This window comes from Palaemon carinicauda, chromosome 5 (genome assembly GCF_036898095.1).
Source record: "Palaemon carinicauda isolate YSFRI2023 chromosome 5, ASM3689809v2, whole genome shotgun sequence".
In the NCBI taxonomy this organism is placed as follows: Eukaryota; Metazoa; Arthropoda; class Malacostraca; order Decapoda; family Palaemonidae; genus Palaemon; species Palaemon carinicauda.
In genome coordinates, this window is record NC_090729.1 from 119,335,620 (window position 1) to 119,353,200 (window position 17,581).

Genomic DNA, 17,581 nt, shown 5'->3' on the forward strand with positions numbered 1-17,581 from the left:
ACAAAAAATGTTGATAATTCGTATTATGTACTTTAAATGTCCATATCAAAGGATTTCATTGTGAGTTTGATGTTATTATTTCCACTGCAGTTGATTAAATTAACTATGCAGTGTAGTTGATACTTTAATCTATGAAGTTTACAGTAGATAGGTTACTTTATTTTTCATTGTTACAATGTACATTTTTCATCATTATTCTATGTTACTGCTCTGTGTTCTTCTGATGAAGTATGTGTATCATTTGTCTTTCATTGTACAACTTGAGATTCATAGTGCCTTGCCTTTCATCGTGGTGCTTCAGAAAGAAACTATCGAGATACACGTAGTCCGATTTAGTTTTTCTAATTTTATTTAGTTCCACTTTCCAATATCCCTTCCACCATCAGCTTCATTGAAACACAAGCATATTAATGACCATGGTTTAGATTTTTCTTAGCACATCAACTCGTGGGCAGCAGGCGTCCCATACGTACTTTGGGAAACTTGAGGGACCAGATGCATAACTTAGTCTTAGAGCCACTGTTTTTTCTCCTTTTAGTGTCCAAATTGATTTTTTAATTATGATCCTTGTGTGACTTTGATTCCAATTTTGATATTCTTAGGACACAAAGGAAGGGGAGGCTGGGTGTTGAGTCTCCCAAAGCATGAAATCAAGTTACAAGTTATGTACTTGTAGCAGACATTGTTGAATGAGGTTAATGTCTAATGCCAAGCTTAGGCTGGGTCCAATCTTATTGGGCTGACGACTCTCAAGACACTAAGAATAAGTTCAAGACAGTAGAAAAAAGCCCCATGACTGCCCATGCAAGAGGTATTCACCAGCCCTTAAAGTATAGCTTTGTTATAGGCATGGGAAAATGCAGTACGTAGATGAAGAAAAAAAATTCTTCATCTAATAATTGATGATAAAAACACTCTAAATATTGATGATGACATCTGAAGTGAAATGGAATGGCTTCAACACTCCCGCATGGAAATCTTGAATAACAAAACCTTGTGCAGTATTGTGCATTAATATTGCATAAGTTTACAAAGAAGAGAAAAGAAAGATTGTCATGACTCCAAAAGTTATTCACTTTTATTCCCTTCTTGGGGCTAGAGTGCTGTACGGTCTCCAAGGACTTTCCTTTTAAGGGCTAGAATAGGGAATCCAATAAATTTTGATTACTAAAGAAATATTGTTCCCCTGCTCTTGGGGCAGTGTGTCAATGTACGGAGCATGGACTCGGTGAGTATAGGGGAAACCTGCAAGTTCTGGCTTATCCAAACTTCCCACAGCACCTAGAAGCTGAACAGTGTTTTCTACGAGTGATATCGTGTGGCATTCTAGAAAAGAAGCATCGTTTGAGTTATCGCAGCGTACCTGCATCACAAGCAACCCTCAACCTCCAGTCTTCCTCAGTCACCATTAAAAAGAGGTGTTAATCTGAGATATGTGTCTGCTGGGCTTTCAAGCATATTAAGTCAAGTACCAGACTTCAGGTTATTTCTTCCTTCCATGCCTTACTTTGTGATATACTATGATGCATTCATTATGGTGCCTGTATTCTTTGATTGGATGCTTGTTTGCATTTGTTTGGTGGTTCACCGGTTTAGCTGGTGTTGCTGTTTCTGTGATTTCTTTGCCAGTTAGATTCACCATACATCATTGCTGTTTTTCCTAGTACTCTTTCCATTTACTACTCATTGGTATCCTACAACTCAGGTGTTTTTTAGTTACAGTAATGGTTACTTGCTTGGCAGTACACTTGGCATTACCTTTACTATTAATGTTACATGAAGCTGCTTGCTCCCATTGAGCCTTCCTTGGAAGCTGAAGAGCAAGTGTTCCAGCCACAGATGAATCTGCAGGAATGGAAGAAAGCAGCCTTGCTGGAGAATCCCTTGAAAATTGGTATCCTAAAGGACCAGCACCGGTCAAATCCAAAGGGCCGAAAGAAATGACACTCATTGGAACCACCTTTGAAAGTTGGAAACCTGAAGATCCAGCCACAGCCGGATCCCTAGGCTGGACTGTGAAATAGTCAGAAGACAAAGCAACGGGACCTGGCTGGACTGTGAAATAGTCAGAAGACAAAGCAACGGGACCTGGCTGGACTGTGAAATAGTCAGAAGACAAAGCAACGGGACCTGGCTGGACTGTGAAATAGTCAGAAGACAAAGCAACGGGACCTGGCTGGACTGTGAAATAGTCAGAAGACAAAGCAACAGGACCTGGCTGGACTGTGAAATAGTCAGAAGACAAAGCAACGGGACCTGGCTGGACCGCACCAGAAGTGGGTGTACTATAGAGAGCGAGCGTATCGAAGCCTATGCTATTCTAACTATCGGAGCAGCACCTACCCGAGACGCAGGCATCCCAGTCTAGGCGGACCGGTAACCTGCAGAGTGTCATCCTGATCTGGATCCGACTTAGCAGAGGCATGGTTGTCAAGCTATCCCCGTAAGAATACTTCTCCGTGCAACCCTTTGAGGGACCCACCTGCAAAGCTTCCTCCTCTGTGTGGTTTAGGTCATCCATTATTATTACCTTTTTGGAAATTAAGATTATTCTAGGTTCGTAGTATTGGAAAGAGACAAACTAATCAATATTAAGACTTGAAAATTATATCTACATACCTCACAAGAGAGATCCCATTTAGACGAATGATAGAGGACAGAACTATCATTAAAGATAGTTTTGAAAATTATCTAAATAACATTTAAGTAAAATATCCAAGTAAGATACTATTGATAGTGAGCAAGAAATAGTAATAAAGAGGAGAAAATATATTAGACTCGCTACAGTATTGAATCAACCATGTAAAAGATTGTGAGATATATAATATTCTCATTTAAAATTATTAAAGAGGTTTTATTACGTGTAGCAAAAAAATAAGTTCAGTTGGTGAAATACCCTTTCAGAAAAAAGATAGTTCTCAGCCAAAATAAAATTAAAAGATCATATTTTTCAAAACTTATTTTCTGAAACTGGGTACAGCCACTAGTGCACCTCGTGCTGTGCGTTGTAGGCATTACTAAAAGGTCTTTGCAGCATTCCTTTGTCCATCTAGCTGCACCCTCGTATAAGATTCTAATTTTGTTACCTCTTTTCTTCTATCTTTGCTTTCGTATTGCAGCTGTGAAGTTTTCTCTTGGTTATACTGTACATCAGTGCTAAAGGGGTTTCTTGGCTCCAATGCCATGCTATGCAGCCTAAATCAATACAGTACATTACTGTATATCTAATCCCATCCTATATCTTCCTAGTGTAAAATCTTTAGTACATATAGTCATATAACCAAAAAGTATATTTGTTTCTACGTGGATACAAATAGTCATTTAGCTAGTTATGGCCACTTGAAAAATTATCGAGGTTCTGGCAGCCTGGTATGGCTGCATAACCCTCCCTCGTAACAGGTTGGTATGAGTTTGTTCATGGCTGATATCCTTGCTTTCTGTCTGCTGAAGTGATTGTACATCTGTTACTTGCTTTTAGTTATCTTGTTTTATTCAATTGCCGTCTCTTTTTCTGTTACAGAAGTGCAAGCAAGCGTGTGTGGTGCATACTTGGCCTAGTATCGAGGAATACCCTTGTGGGACATTCATGAGCCGCCTTAATATTGATCCTCATCCAATTCATCCTATGTTTTGAGGACGTAGATGCTCATCGAAGTTCCCTTGTGCTGTTTGTAGGGAGTGGTCATTAGAGAAGTTCCATAGCTAACAAAAGAAGGCTAAATGTAATCGGTCGCCTTCAATTGCTTCAGCTTTGAAGGAGAGTAAGAAATTTTGATCTCCCCTTTCTAGCCTTTTGTCTGGTCCATCGTTATTGGGTCTCACCCAAGACACTGTAACAGAGGATGGTGACCAAGTGTTTATCAAGGAATTTGACAACGTAGTTCCTCCTGCCCTACAACATGAGGCTGAAAATTCTACTGTACCTTCATTGCTGATCCTTCAATTTCAAACTTCACTCCAGCCATTGAGCTTGCTCTGGCTGATGCTCGCTTATTACTGGCTGAGATTTCTCATCCTGCTCATTCTCCATCTCCCCCTATGAATGCACTTGGCTTGTATGAGCAGCTCTTCATCCCTGACAAGGATTTTCATTGATTTTTCTATGTACATCCAGAAAATTCTCTGCACTAAGAGCAATCTGCCTGAGAGTACAGTACACTAAAGCATACACACCCGCCATCTTCCTGCTGTGCGCTAACTATCTCCGCATTCGCTTAAACTTCCTCCATATCTGTTGTTGGGAACATACTTTTCCCCTCAATTTTTGGGAAAGTCAGAGTGCCTGTTACTCCTTGAGGACTGTTGGGTCTCATTTCTCCGGGTAGAGAAGTTTCTTTTACCTTCTTTCCTAAAGGGTCGTTGTCTCTGGCACACAAAGTATCTCCCTCTCCTCAAACTACAGATAGGACACAAAGTGCTGATCCTTAGCCTCCATTTCCTTGGATTGTTACTCCTACTCCTCAGTCACAGCATTGGCTGATTGCAATCCCTAAGCATCCGAGACACCTCTTGCCTGTCGAACTCCTAGAAGCTTATAGGCATCGACCTGATACACAAGTCACCACTTCAGATAAGATGAAATGCTTTAAGGGGGAATATAAGACCGACTGCGAAGGAACTTTCAAGATATCTCTGAAAGTCCTATGCAGCTGTTTACCAGGCAAAGGCGTCCCTCTTCTGTGATTGGTATCATCAACGTACTGTAACATTGTTCCACTGATAGCAGATTTTTTACTTTACCTATGGGAGGAGAATCTTCTCAGTCACAGCGATGAAAGGTTACCGCTCAGCCTTGAGTCAGGTCTTTAAACTGAAGGAAATTGACCTCTCCTCTTTATGGGAATTCTCAACATCAACGAAGAGTTTTGAGCAGTCCTGTCTACCTTGGGAAATCAAACCCCCGACTTGGAGTGTGATTAAGGTTTTATGTTCCCTAAAAAGGGCACCATATGAACGTCGAAATAAGGCCTCAGACAGGGATCTCATGCTTAAAACAGTCTTCACAGAGGGTGAGTGAGCTTCATGGCATCTCTTATTTTGTAGAACACTCTAAGGGTGAATAGAACTGTTCATTAACATTTAAACCTGAATTTATATCAGTAGCAAAGATCCAGAATCCAGCTGTGAACAGTCATTGGCTCCATTTCCTCAATCTAGGAGGTAACTGATGTTATGGGCAGTTTGCTATTATGAACTGTAAGAGTGGTTTGCCTCTACTTAAAGCGGACTTGTCTCTGTTGCCCTGCAACTCCCAACATTTTTGTGAGTACAGGTCATAAAAAAAAGAGGATAGCCAAAAATACAATAGTTTTTTGGCTATGTGAGACAACCATGAGAGCGTATAAATCTTCGAAAGAAGCGTCTACTGGAGCCCCTCCCAAAGCACATGATATTCTCAGCATTGCAGCAACAATGGCTTACTGCAAAAACTATTCAGTAGCACTGAGGACCTTTACTGCTCACTACCTCAAGGATTGCACCCATAGGTTCCTTAACATTTTCAGTTGAACCCATGGTAGCAGCTAAGCAGTTGGTGTTGAGAACCAACTCCTGGAGGACATCTAGTATTGTATCAGTTATCAGTTACATCTTATTTTATATGAGAGTTGAATGTCTGGCCTTCCTTCCTCATCTCCCTCCCTTAGGAGTGATAACGCTGATCAGACACATATGCAGTTAAGCGTGTTTTGATGAACTCTTGTAATCAGCAAATCCTTTAATCATATAGTTGCTTATGGCTGTTCTCCACGATTAACCTACTCATCTGGCTGTGACTCATCTGTATATCCATTAGTCACAGGGTGCAAGAATGTTGTGTCCTTTGCTCCTTTATCAGGTCCGAACACAGACATTCCGGGTTGTGGAACAGCAAGGCTCCCTTTTTTCTTCATGCGAATACTTCTCACCTAAGGAAGACTCAGCATTTAAGTGACTCGGTTTGCATCCGCGTTGGAACAAACTATATTTTTAAATAGTTTGTATTTTTCCTAGCTATACAAACCTGATTCATTTAAAGTTTTACTTCTCGCCCCATCCAACTCAGAAGCCCTAACCAGAATTAGAGTGAGAAATCAGCCACGAACATCATATCAACCCATTACTAGGGAGGCTGATGCTGCCAGACTTAATAATTCTTCAAGTGGCCATAACTGGCTTTGAATGAGTCAGATTTGTATAGGCAGGAAAAATACAATCTATTTTAAAAATTGTAATGTTGGTAATCCAAATGACTATACAACCACATGGAACTAATCTAGTAGCCAATACTGTACACCAAAATGTAGAAATGGTTAAAACCTCAAAACTTCCATTAACTATCAAGAGAATGTTATTGTATGTAAAATAGTTAATGATAGGACAGGCATGACCATCAAGTTCAAAGTAAATAAAGTAAGTACATCACTGCAGATCACTAGATGATAAGAGATTTAACATGTCAAAAGAAGAGGCGTCCCCCCCTTAGATACATATATTGTATAGCACTTTTTACAAGGGTAATATGAAGTCTCCTATGATGTGGCGGTATCACTCAGAGTTCTAGAAGAACTACTTTAATATTCTCAAACATAAAAGCTGGCTTAAAGTGTCTTCAGGACTAATCTACTCAACACGTGATATGTTGTAGCCAAGCTCTACACCATACGGTTGAGAATAGTCTCTAGGCAAGATCATGGGCTTAGATAGAAGAAATGATATGGAGGACCATGGCACAACATTCAATATGGAAAGTATAGAAGGTACTGTACAACAACATGCTACTTGGTAGCTGAGGAAATGTCCTCAAGGGAAGGGATTGTGCTGCTAGTTCTGTGATTATGCAAATTTGAAAAATGAATTGAAGTGCAGATGTTAGTAGAAAAATGACACTCAATTAGGATGTAGGAAACTGTCATTCAATTTTTTAATGATAATGCAAAGGGTATTTTCGGACACAATATAGATTTTATGCAGAAATAACCCCTTTTGGATGGGTAAATGCCATAGTGTCACGGAACAGCAGTATCAAGCAACCTTGTCAAAGATAGAAATGTGAAAGAATGGCCAAAGTACGCCTACACAGCCTTATTATAAAAGGGACTCCCATTCAACCAATAATACTTCCTCTTATCAATTCAACTTGGGGCATCAACTATCGTTGTTACAGGTAAAATGAAGTTAAATCCAACTTTGCTCCAACTTTGCTTCATTCATTCTGTGTTTTTTCTATACTGGTTAATTCAATGCATTTAATACTGCAAACATTATGTAAAAATACTTAATGAGTAATTTTTGAGAGGCTGGAATGGACTAATTCCATTCATATTCATTCCATTAGGGAAGATCAATATTAATCTTTGACCTGGAATTGATTAATTTTGACCTTTGACGCTCAGATGTATATACAGTAAAGTCTTTTAACAATTGCTTGCAATTCAGAGGGTTATAGTGATAGGAAACACAAGTAAAATCTTGCCATACATATGACTAAGAATATTGTGAGGTAACAGAATAAGCTGATAAAATAGGTTTGATGATATACTTGAAATTTACAAACGCGAGAATTATCGTCGTAAAGGGCCTCTACTACTTCAGGTTAGTATAACAACAGTATCTATTTACTTATATGACAAATATTAATTAGACTATAACCGTTAACAATAGAAGATTCATTCCAACCATCATGATATCATAATAATATTTCCTGTTTAAATGTAATGAATTATTATTATTATTATTATTATTAATAATTGCTAAGCTACAACCCTAGTTGGAAAAGCAGAGTTCTATAAGGCCAGGAGCTCCAACAGGGAAAATAGCCCAGTGAGGAAAGGAAACAAGTAAAAAATTAAATATTTTAAGAATAATATTAAAATAAATATCACCAATATAAACTATAAAAAAACTTTAACAAAACAAGAGGAAGAGAAATTAGATAGAATAGTGTGCCCAAGTGTACCCTCAAGCAAGAGAACTCTAACCCAAGATAGTGGAAGACCATAGTACAGAGGTTATGGCTCTACCCAAGACTAGTGAACAATGGTTTGATTTTGGAGTGTCCTCCTAGAAGAGCTGCTTACCAAAGCTAAAGTCTCTTCTACCCCTAGGACAAAATATTATTAAAATAGTTTATGCTTTGATATGTAATTTTAAGAAAATATGCCATTTCCCATAAAATAAAAATAAACATTTTAAAACACCCAAAGCTAGAGCATTTGAATGAATTTTAAGGAAAATTTGGGCAAATTATTTGGGTTTGAGTCCCGCTTAAACTTGTTAGTTCCTTTAGTATCAGCAGCCTCACCATCCTTGTGAGCTAAAGATGGTGGTTTTGGGCGAGCTTACAGGTCTACCTGCTGAGTCATCAGCAGCCATTGCCTGGCCCTCCCTGGTCCTAGCATGGGTGGAGAGGGGGCTTGAATGCTGATCATATGTTAATAAGGTCAATCTTTAGGGCATTGTCCTGCTTGCTAGGGCAATGTCACCGTCCCTTGCCTCTGCCATTCATGAGTGGCCTTTAAACTATATGATGGTAAGTTCCTGTCTTTTCATTCAAGTTATACTAATTAATAAGCCCATATTTATAAATTTGGAAAGGATTTATTGAAAGTTTTAAGAGTATTTTTTTTTTATAAAACTTTTAATTTGAAAGTTATAATTGAAGAGTTTTAAGAGTATTTTTTATAACACTTTTAATTTAAAAGTTATAACTCATTCATTCATTCATAAAAAAATTCTGACCGCAAATACAACCACCAATCATATTACAACAGTGGATGAATTAGTCATCTTCAGGGCATTGTCATTCTTTTCTTTTATTCAATCTGCTTGATATTTTTACTGCTTTTTTATGAACAATAAACTAATTTCTTTATTTTCTCTTTATCTCTCAAATGCTTTAGATCCTACGAGATCTTCCATAATTCAGTCAATCTGTTTCACTTTTGACACACATAGGCCTGCCAGCTCTCTCTCTCTCTCTCTCTCTCTCTCTCTCTCTCTCTCTCTCTCTCTCTCTCTCTCTCTCTCTCTCTCTCTCTCTCTCTCTATATATATATATATATATATATATATATATATATATATATATATATATATATATATATATATATATATATATATATATATGGATGCAATGAGCCGTTACATAGAATATAGATCTCACGCATTCGCGTTTCTTTTGTTTTACTGTTTACGTGTTTACGTCCTTGTGAGACAGCTCGCGTGTCTCAGTCTCAGTTTGACATTCCTCTTTTAAAGGTGTAAGGTAAAAAAACCTTATCGACCTCCACTTCTGATGTCTGGAATTTTAGGTAACTATTATATAATTATGCATGAGGTGTTATGTTAGATTTATTTACTAGAATGTACAAAACCTTGGTAAGTACTGTACAACATTATAGTCACTACCATCCCTGTAATACAATAAAAAATTACCATTTATTTATGATTTCTCATAAGTTAAATGCGGTACTCTTATTTTTCGGAGAATTTGTTCTCCGTTGGGCCTGACCCTGTGGGAGATTTCATAAGTGGTTATAGAAAACCAACATTTTAAAGGGGAAACAATCATAAGAACTCTACTTAACCTAACCTAGGAATTGTGGTATCCTTGCCCATCCCCTCTCCCACGACCTCTTTAGAATGCCGTATTCTCGGCTTACTGTCTATTCCCAACTGCTTATACTACTGGCTAGGCAACACTAAAGTATTGTAAACCTAACGATATATTTCATTTTAGACCAATATAAACAATAACTTTCCCTTAAAGATAATAGATTTGACAAGTAATGAAAATATATACACATCCCAGCGAATTATATTAATCCACATGAGTCTCGTATATTTGATGTCCAACTGGTTAACTGATGGTTTATGCGCTTTTGACACCACATTGGGCACGTTATTATTTTAGGAAAGCATATTTTCTAGTCCAATTTGAAGGATTTTGGATAAAGTTTTACAAGTCTACAAGGTATATCATTTCAAACAGAAAATATATGATTTCCTGTAGCATATAACTTGTATTAACCGAATTTGACCTTCATTTCAACCGCAAACAAACTGAAAAACCAGTTCGATTAACTTCAATTAGCCGAACTGGTTGTTGTTGTTGCGGTTGAAATGAAGGTGAAAACCGGTTAGATCACATTATTTATGAGAGGAAAACATATTTTTCAATATTAAACTTAGCCGGTGATCATATAAGCTGTCAGCTCTGCTGCCCGACAGAAAAACCTAAGGACAAAATACGCCAGCGATCGCTATACAGGTGGGGGTGTACATCAACAGCGCCATCTGTCGAGCAGGTACTCAAGTACTCCATGTCAACACAGAACCAATTTTCTCTCTGTTGTGCCACTGGCAAGACCTACTAAATACGCTGTTACTAACTGGATTTGTTTTCACAACTATTTGGTGAAGTACACTATTCTAGTTTTGAGTTTTCGCTATGCAGGTGTTTTATCTTCTTCTCAAAAATTGAACTCGTTTTGGATAGATTTAATTATGGTGACAAAGAGAGTATGGACTCTCTTTCACTTTTAAATGGCCGACCCTTCCCTTAGAAGGAAGTGTGTTTAGGTTTTTAGTAATTTTGCTTAACACATTATAGATCCACATATTTTATATCTCTCCGCCTTTATTAGGCCTCTTCGATTAACTTTCCATTTATTATAAACATATAAAAATAAATTTTTATGTTTTGTTTATATGCGACCTTTCCTTATAGTAGGCGGTCCGAAATTGGAACCGAAGTTAATCAACGTTGAGCCCGTTAGCCTTTAAAGAATTTAAAACTTTAAATTTAATGTTTTATGAAAGAATCTCTTTGATAGTCTTCGTACTGTTTTCAAAGATGAACTAACGTTTAGTTTTTAGACTACGCAGTTGTTGACGTTCAGGACGTTCAACATGCGCTCTATCGTTACGATAGAGAGAGAGTATCACGGTTTCACTTTGCAGTAAGAGTAAATCGTTTCTGACGTTTCGTTCATTCTTTCTTAACTTAAATGTTTTGAATTCTAAATTAAAGGAATTTTTTATTTGGAAAACCTTTCAGTTCCTTTTAGTCAAATAACATGTTTTTTTTTGACGATTTATAATTGGGCTCTTCTCTTAGGTGCGAAATCAAGAGAGAAAGAGAGAGAGAGATAGAGACGGAGGGAGAGAGAGGAGAGAAAACGTTCCGTTCAAGCGGGTAACGTTGTTCTCGTGTTACTCTCCTCCCTAGTCGCTGTACGGGGAAGAAGGTAAAACGTTTCTAGGGTTTTATTCTTGTCCCCAGGCTATGTGCGGTGAGAGATTGTAAACGTAGTTTATTTGAACTAGTGTTTAGTCTCTTTCCCAGCCACTGAATTTTTTAGCTTTATATATGTTTTCTGTTTTTTGCTAGTATTAATGTGCTGCATTATACGACTGATTTCGCAATTACTACCTTTTAATGAAGGGTAGAATTGCGTGTTTCACGTAGAAATCAGTAAAAGTTTCGATTTCAGTGAAATTAGTGCAAAACAAAATCGAAGTGATAAAGTGATATGCGCAAGTGTTACAGTGTTGCGTCCGAGGGTTCGTCTGTTCGTGCCTGTCGTTCACCTAGTCCGGGACCTCTTGCAAGCTCCCAAGCCCAGGGGAGAAGTAATGTCGAACGACTTATGGGTTCGTCAGGCCTTGATCAACGAACAGACGTTTTCCCTCCGTGGTTTCGGGCGTATCTACCCAAGATCGCCCCACCCACACAAAGACGAGAGAGCCCATTTATTTCTCGTCTGCGGAAGAGGTTTCTCGTAAGAAACCATGGACCAAGGTCTCGCAGCTTATTAAGTGCAAGTCGGTCCCTTCCGTGCAAGTCCAACGGCCCAGTTGTAGCCACTGGGTCAGTTCGGACTCGCTGCAGTCTTCTGACGACTGCACACCTCCTAAGAGAGGCAAAGTGGTACCGCAACAGGCAGTAACACCGTCTGTTGCCGCACCTGCTGCTGTAGACCCTAAGTGGTCTTTGCTACAGTCTATGCAGACACAGTTAGCTTCTTTTATGCAGGAGTATCGTGCGGAGAAGGTTGACGCTGCACCCGTTAGCCTACAACCAACCACGGTTGTGCGTCCAGTAGACGCTGAGGCTACCTGCTCCCGCACTCCAGCTGTGAGAGTTCCACCACCCATGCGCAGTCGACCCTGCCAGACGCATGTTGACGTTCACCGACGCACGGAACCCTCCGTTGACGTTCGCGTGTTACCACAACAACAGGAGGGTGGAGTTAAGTTGCCGTGTTTTGACGCGGTGCGTCAACCTCCGCATTCTAGAGTTGTTTTGACTGCTCAGTATAGACAGTCAAAGCAGTCTCGAGTGAACACTGTATGTCTTCACGCACCTGTTGTGGTTGACAGTTCAGTTGTTGACAGTTCACAGACTGTCAAGCAGTTACATGACATTGCCTTCTGGTCTGCTACTAATGCACCAGTGCTGTATGTCCTCACGCACCTGTTGTGGTTGACAGTTCAGTTGTTGACAGTTCACAGACTGTCAAGCAGTTACATGACGTTGCCTTCTGGTCTGCTACTAATGCACCAGTGAGAGACTCACTGAGATAACCTAGCTTTTATCGGACAAGGTTCCTGTAGATGAGAAAGTGCTGTTCTCCCTCCTACTGATATTCCTTTGAGGACTCTGTCATTTGGAGAGGAGCCTTAAGCTGCTTAGCCTCTTATGGACTTTAATTAAATCATGATGATTTTTTAAGGATCTTCGTCCGGATCTTGTAACTGCTGCTCCTCGTTCGCCTAAACGTCAGAACTTACACTAGGCCTAGCTACTTCGAAGCCGTTGTTGTTAAGCTAGTGCTCTCTCGCTCTCCTAGAGAGCGTTGCGTTGGCTAGGCGACTGGTTTTTGCACCAGGAGGAGTTTTAGGGATACAGCCTTTGATTTCCCTTCTTTTAAACTGGCTTATAGAGCGAGAGTCTGATAGGACACGAGAGAAGTTCTCGGCTTGGGAGTTCTTGCCTCTGCCCAGATGGACTTCTCAATTCTGGTAGACTCCCCCTGGCGCATAGCCAGGAGACGCTCCAAGTTGTTTACAGGTCAACTTCTCACTTTTGTCGAGCCTTTGAAGTTTTACTGTACTATTATGTCACACATAACAAGGCTTCCAGGGATGGTAAATGGTTCCGCCTCAGTCGCTAACCCCGTCTGTTGCCACACCTGCTCCCGTAGACCCTAATGGGCTTTGCTGCAAGACATGCAGTCCAAGCTTGTGTCCTTGATAGAGGACTTAAATGCGGAGAAGAACCTTCTGGCCAACAACCTTCCAACCGGTTGGTTGTGCGCCCTGTTGACGCTGAGGTATCCTACTCGCGTCTGCCAGTTGAGGTGGTTCCTCCACCGATGCGACCCAGTGTGGGTTGCCAGTTGCACGTTGACGTTAAGCGACGCTCGGAGGTGGTTGTTGACGTTCAGTGTGTCACTAGGAAGACGTTCAACAACCAGCAGAGGTGACTTGTTGTGACGCAGTGCGTCAACCTCAGCAACCCGGTAGGGTGTTGACTGCACAACCCAGACAGTCTAGACAGTTCGGGTTGACGCTGTACTTCCTCGCGCACCCATGGTTGTTGACAGTTCACAGACTGTGCAGCAGTGCCATGATATTGCGTCCGGCTCCGTCACGCATCCACCAGTGCGACCGGATTCAGCGAGTCAGACGTTGCCCACTCCGTTGCCGTTTCCTCATCAGTTTCGGATGAGGAACCCTCTGATGAGGACGTTGCTGAACAAGACGATCAACCCCCAGCCATGCTATCCATCCAGAAGATGCTGAAGAAGGAACGCTGCCCAGTCAGGCTGTGGATGAGTCTGGTAGGGACACTGTCATCCGTGGATCAATTTGTGTCACTAGGAAGACTACACCTCCGTCCTCTTCTATACCATCTAGCTTTTCACTGGAAAAAGGACAAGACGCTAGAAGCGGTCTCGATCCCGGTTTCCGGAAAGATAAAGTCTTGTCTGACTTGGTGAAAGGACTATATCAACCTTAGAGAGGGTCTTCCCCTGACTGTTCAGACTTCCAACCACGTTCTCTTCTCGGACGCATCGGACGTAGGATGGGGTGCGACATTAGACGGTAGGGAATGCTCGGGATTATGGAACTCGAGTCAAAGGACAATGCATTTCAACTGCAAGGAGCTACTGGCAGTACGTCTGACCTGGAAAAGCTTCAGGTCTCTCCTTCAAGGCAAAGTGGTGGAGGTGAACTCGGACAACACCACGGCTTTGGCGTACATCTCCAAGCAAGGAGGGACCTACTCTCTGACATTGTACGAGATCGCAAGGGACCTCCTCACCTGGTCAAAAGGTCTAGACATTTCACTAGTAACGAGGTTCATCCAAGGCAACTTGAATGTCATGGCAGATTGTCTCAGTCGGAAGGGACAAATAATTCCAACAGAATGGACCCTCCACAAGGATGTATGCAAGAGACTTTGGGCCACCTGAGGCCAGCCAACCATAGATCTCTTCGCAACCTCGATGACCAAGAGGCTCCCAATATTTTGCTCACCAATCCCGGACCCAGCAGCAGTTCATATAGATGCCTTTCTACTAGATTGGTCACATCTAGATCTATATGCATTCCCTCCGTTCAAGATTGTCAACAAGGTACTGCAGAAGTTCGCCTCTCACGAAGGGACAAGGTTGACGCTAGTTGCTTCCCTCTGGCCCGCGAGAGAATGGCTCACCGAGGTACTTCGATGGCTAGTAGACATTCCCAGAACACTTCCCCTAAGGGTGGACCTTCTACGTCAGCCACGCGTAAAGAAGGTACACCAAGGCCTCCACGCTCTTCGTCTGACTGCCTTCAGACTATCGAAAGACTCTCGAGAGCTAGAGGCTTTTCGAAGGAGGCAGCCAGAGCGATTGCTAGAGCAAGGAGAACATCCACCCTTAGAGTCTACCAATCGAAGTGGGAAATCTTCCGAAACTGGTGCAAGTCAGTATCCGTATCCTCGACCAGTACCTCTGTAACTCGAATAGCTGACTTTCTCTTATATCTGAGGAAAGAACGATCTCTTTCAGCTCCCACTATCAAGGGTTACAGAAGCATGTTGGCATCAGTCTTCCATCACAGAGGCTTAGATCTTTCCAACAATAAAGATCTACAGGACCTCCTTAAGTCTTTTGAGACCACGAAAGAGCGTCGTTTGGTTACACCTGGTTGGAATTTAGACGTGGTACTAAGATTCCTTATGTCAGACAGGTTCGAACCGCTACAATCAGCCTCCTTTAAAGATCTCACCTTAAAGACTCTTTTCCTGATATGCTTAGCCACAGCTAAAAGAGTCAGTGAGATTCATGCCTTCAGCAAGAACATCGGATTTTCATCCGAAACGGCTACATGTTCTACAACTTGGTTTTCTAGCCAAACACGAGCTGCCTTCTCGGCCTTGACCAATATCGTTCGATATTCCAAACTTATCGTATGGTTGGAAATGAACTAGAAAGAGTCTTATGTCCTGTAAGAGCTCTTAAGTTCTATTTAAAAACCTTTACGAGGCCCGTCTGAGGCTTTATGGTGTTCAGTTAAGAATCCATCTTTGCCTATGTCAAAGAATGCTTTATCCTATTTTATCAGACTGTTAATACGAGAAGCTCATTCCCATCTGAATGAGGAAGACCAAGCTTTGCTGAAGGTAAGGACACACGAAGTTAGAGCTGTCGCAACTTCCGTGGCCTTTAAACAAAATAGATCTCTGCAAAGTATAATCGACGCAACCTATTGGAAAAGCAAATCAGTGTTCGCGTCTTTTTATCTTAAGAATGTCCAGTCTCTTTACGAGAACTGCTACACTCTGGGACCATTCGTAGCAACGAGTGCAGTAGTGGGTGAGGGCTCAACCACTACAATTCCCTAATTCCATAACCTTTTTAATCTTTCTCTTGAAATGTTTTATTATTGTTTTTGGGTTGTCCGGAAGGCTAAGAAGCCTTTCGCATCCTACTTGATTTGGCGGGTGGTCAAAGTCATTTCTTGAGAAGCGCCTAGATTAGAGGTTTTGATGAGGTCCTGTTGTATGGGTTGCAACCCTTGATACTTCAGATCCTAGGGGTCGCTCAGCATCCTAAGAGGATCGCGAGGCTCCGTAAGGAAGACGTACTTAAAAAGGCAGAGTAATTGTTCAAGTCGACTTCCTTACCAGGTACTTATTTATTTTATGTTTGTTATTTTGAATAACTGCTAAAATGAAATACAAAATACTTAGCTCTTAAATGTAAACATATAATGCTGGTCTCTACCCACCCCCCTGGGTGTGAATCAGCTTATATGATCACCGGCTAAGTTTAATATTGAAAAATGTTATTTTTATTAATAAAATAAATTTTTGAATATACTTACCCGGTGATCATATATTAAAGGACCCTCCCTTCCTCCCCAATAGAGACCCAGTGGGCCGAGGAGAAAATTGGTTCTGTGTTGACATGGAGTACTTGAGTACCTGCTCGACAGATGGCGCTGTTGATGTACACCCCCACCTGTATAGCGATCGCTGGTGTATTTTGTCCTTAGGTTTTTCTGTCGGGCAGCAGAGCTGACAGCTTATATGATCACCGGGTAAGTATATTCAAAAATTTATTTTACTAATGAAAATAACATATTTTCTGTTAAAATGTTTAAATATAATGGCTCTTGTTCCGCAGTTGGCTCGCTTCGCTCGCCAGGAAACAAAAACATCAAGCTTGTATGTACTGTCAAGCAGTAATGTTGAGCTGTGCATGCTAACATTAGCAATGTTACGCTAACATTAGCAACGCTAAATATAATGGTTCTTGTTCCGCCACTGGCTCGCTTCGCTAACATTAGCTATGTTATGTTAACATATATATACAGCATTTCTAAAACTATTCCTTTCCAACAGGAAGGAGTGCCGTTTTCGAAGATAACGGACTTTTTTTGTTATAGGAAAAAGTAGTTTTTCCCTAGTTTACTTTATCCTGTAATGAACTACAGTAGAACCGGATTCTGACCATTGTTTCTACCAAAACTTATCACTGAGTAGTTTTATTGGAAGAGATACGGTAGCTCCCATCTAGATTATGTGTTTATAGTCTAAATAATATGTAATATTTATTTTAATAGTACAGGGATGCATCCTACCATCATCTATTCGCACCTTACCTGACCTAACTTTAGCGTATAGTTTTGGCCAGAATTGAGTTAAAGACTTTAAAATAACATTAATCTACACAGTAGTGTCTCAAACAAATTTGACCTTCATTTCTACCTAATGTTTGTTTCCTAGCGGCAAATATGTATTTCAATTTTTAGCCTGATACATAAAGCATATGTTTCCTACTTGTAACGATTATTATTATTATTATTATTACTATTATTATTATTATTATTATTATTATTATTATTATTATTATTATTATTATTATTATTATTATTAGCTAAGGTACAACCCTAATTGGAAAAGTAGAATGCTATAAACCCAAATGCTCTAACAGAGAAAATAGGAAATATTTAAAGATTGAAATAAAATATTTAAAACAGTAATAACATTAAAATAGATCTTAAATATATAAACTATGAAAATGAAAAAAAAAACAAGAGGAAG

At 40.3% G+C, this 17,581-nt stretch overlaps 1 long non-coding RNA gene across 2 annotated transcripts in view; it reads left to right on the forward strand.

The window, feature by feature from the left end:
- The first annotated feature begins 9,180 nt into the window (after positions 1-9,180).
- The window catches only part of LOC137641438 (uncharacterized), a 53,892-nt gene continuing 45,491 nt past the window's right edge, over positions 9,181-17,581 (forward strand). The window contains exon 1 of one of the 2 annotated variants that reach the window (XR_011044518.1): positions 9,181-9,290. This is a non-coding gene — a long non-coding RNA (uncharacterized lncRNA). The remainder of the gene's footprint in view (positions 9,291-17,581) is intronic. The other variant, XR_011044517.1, reaches the window with a different exon arrangement.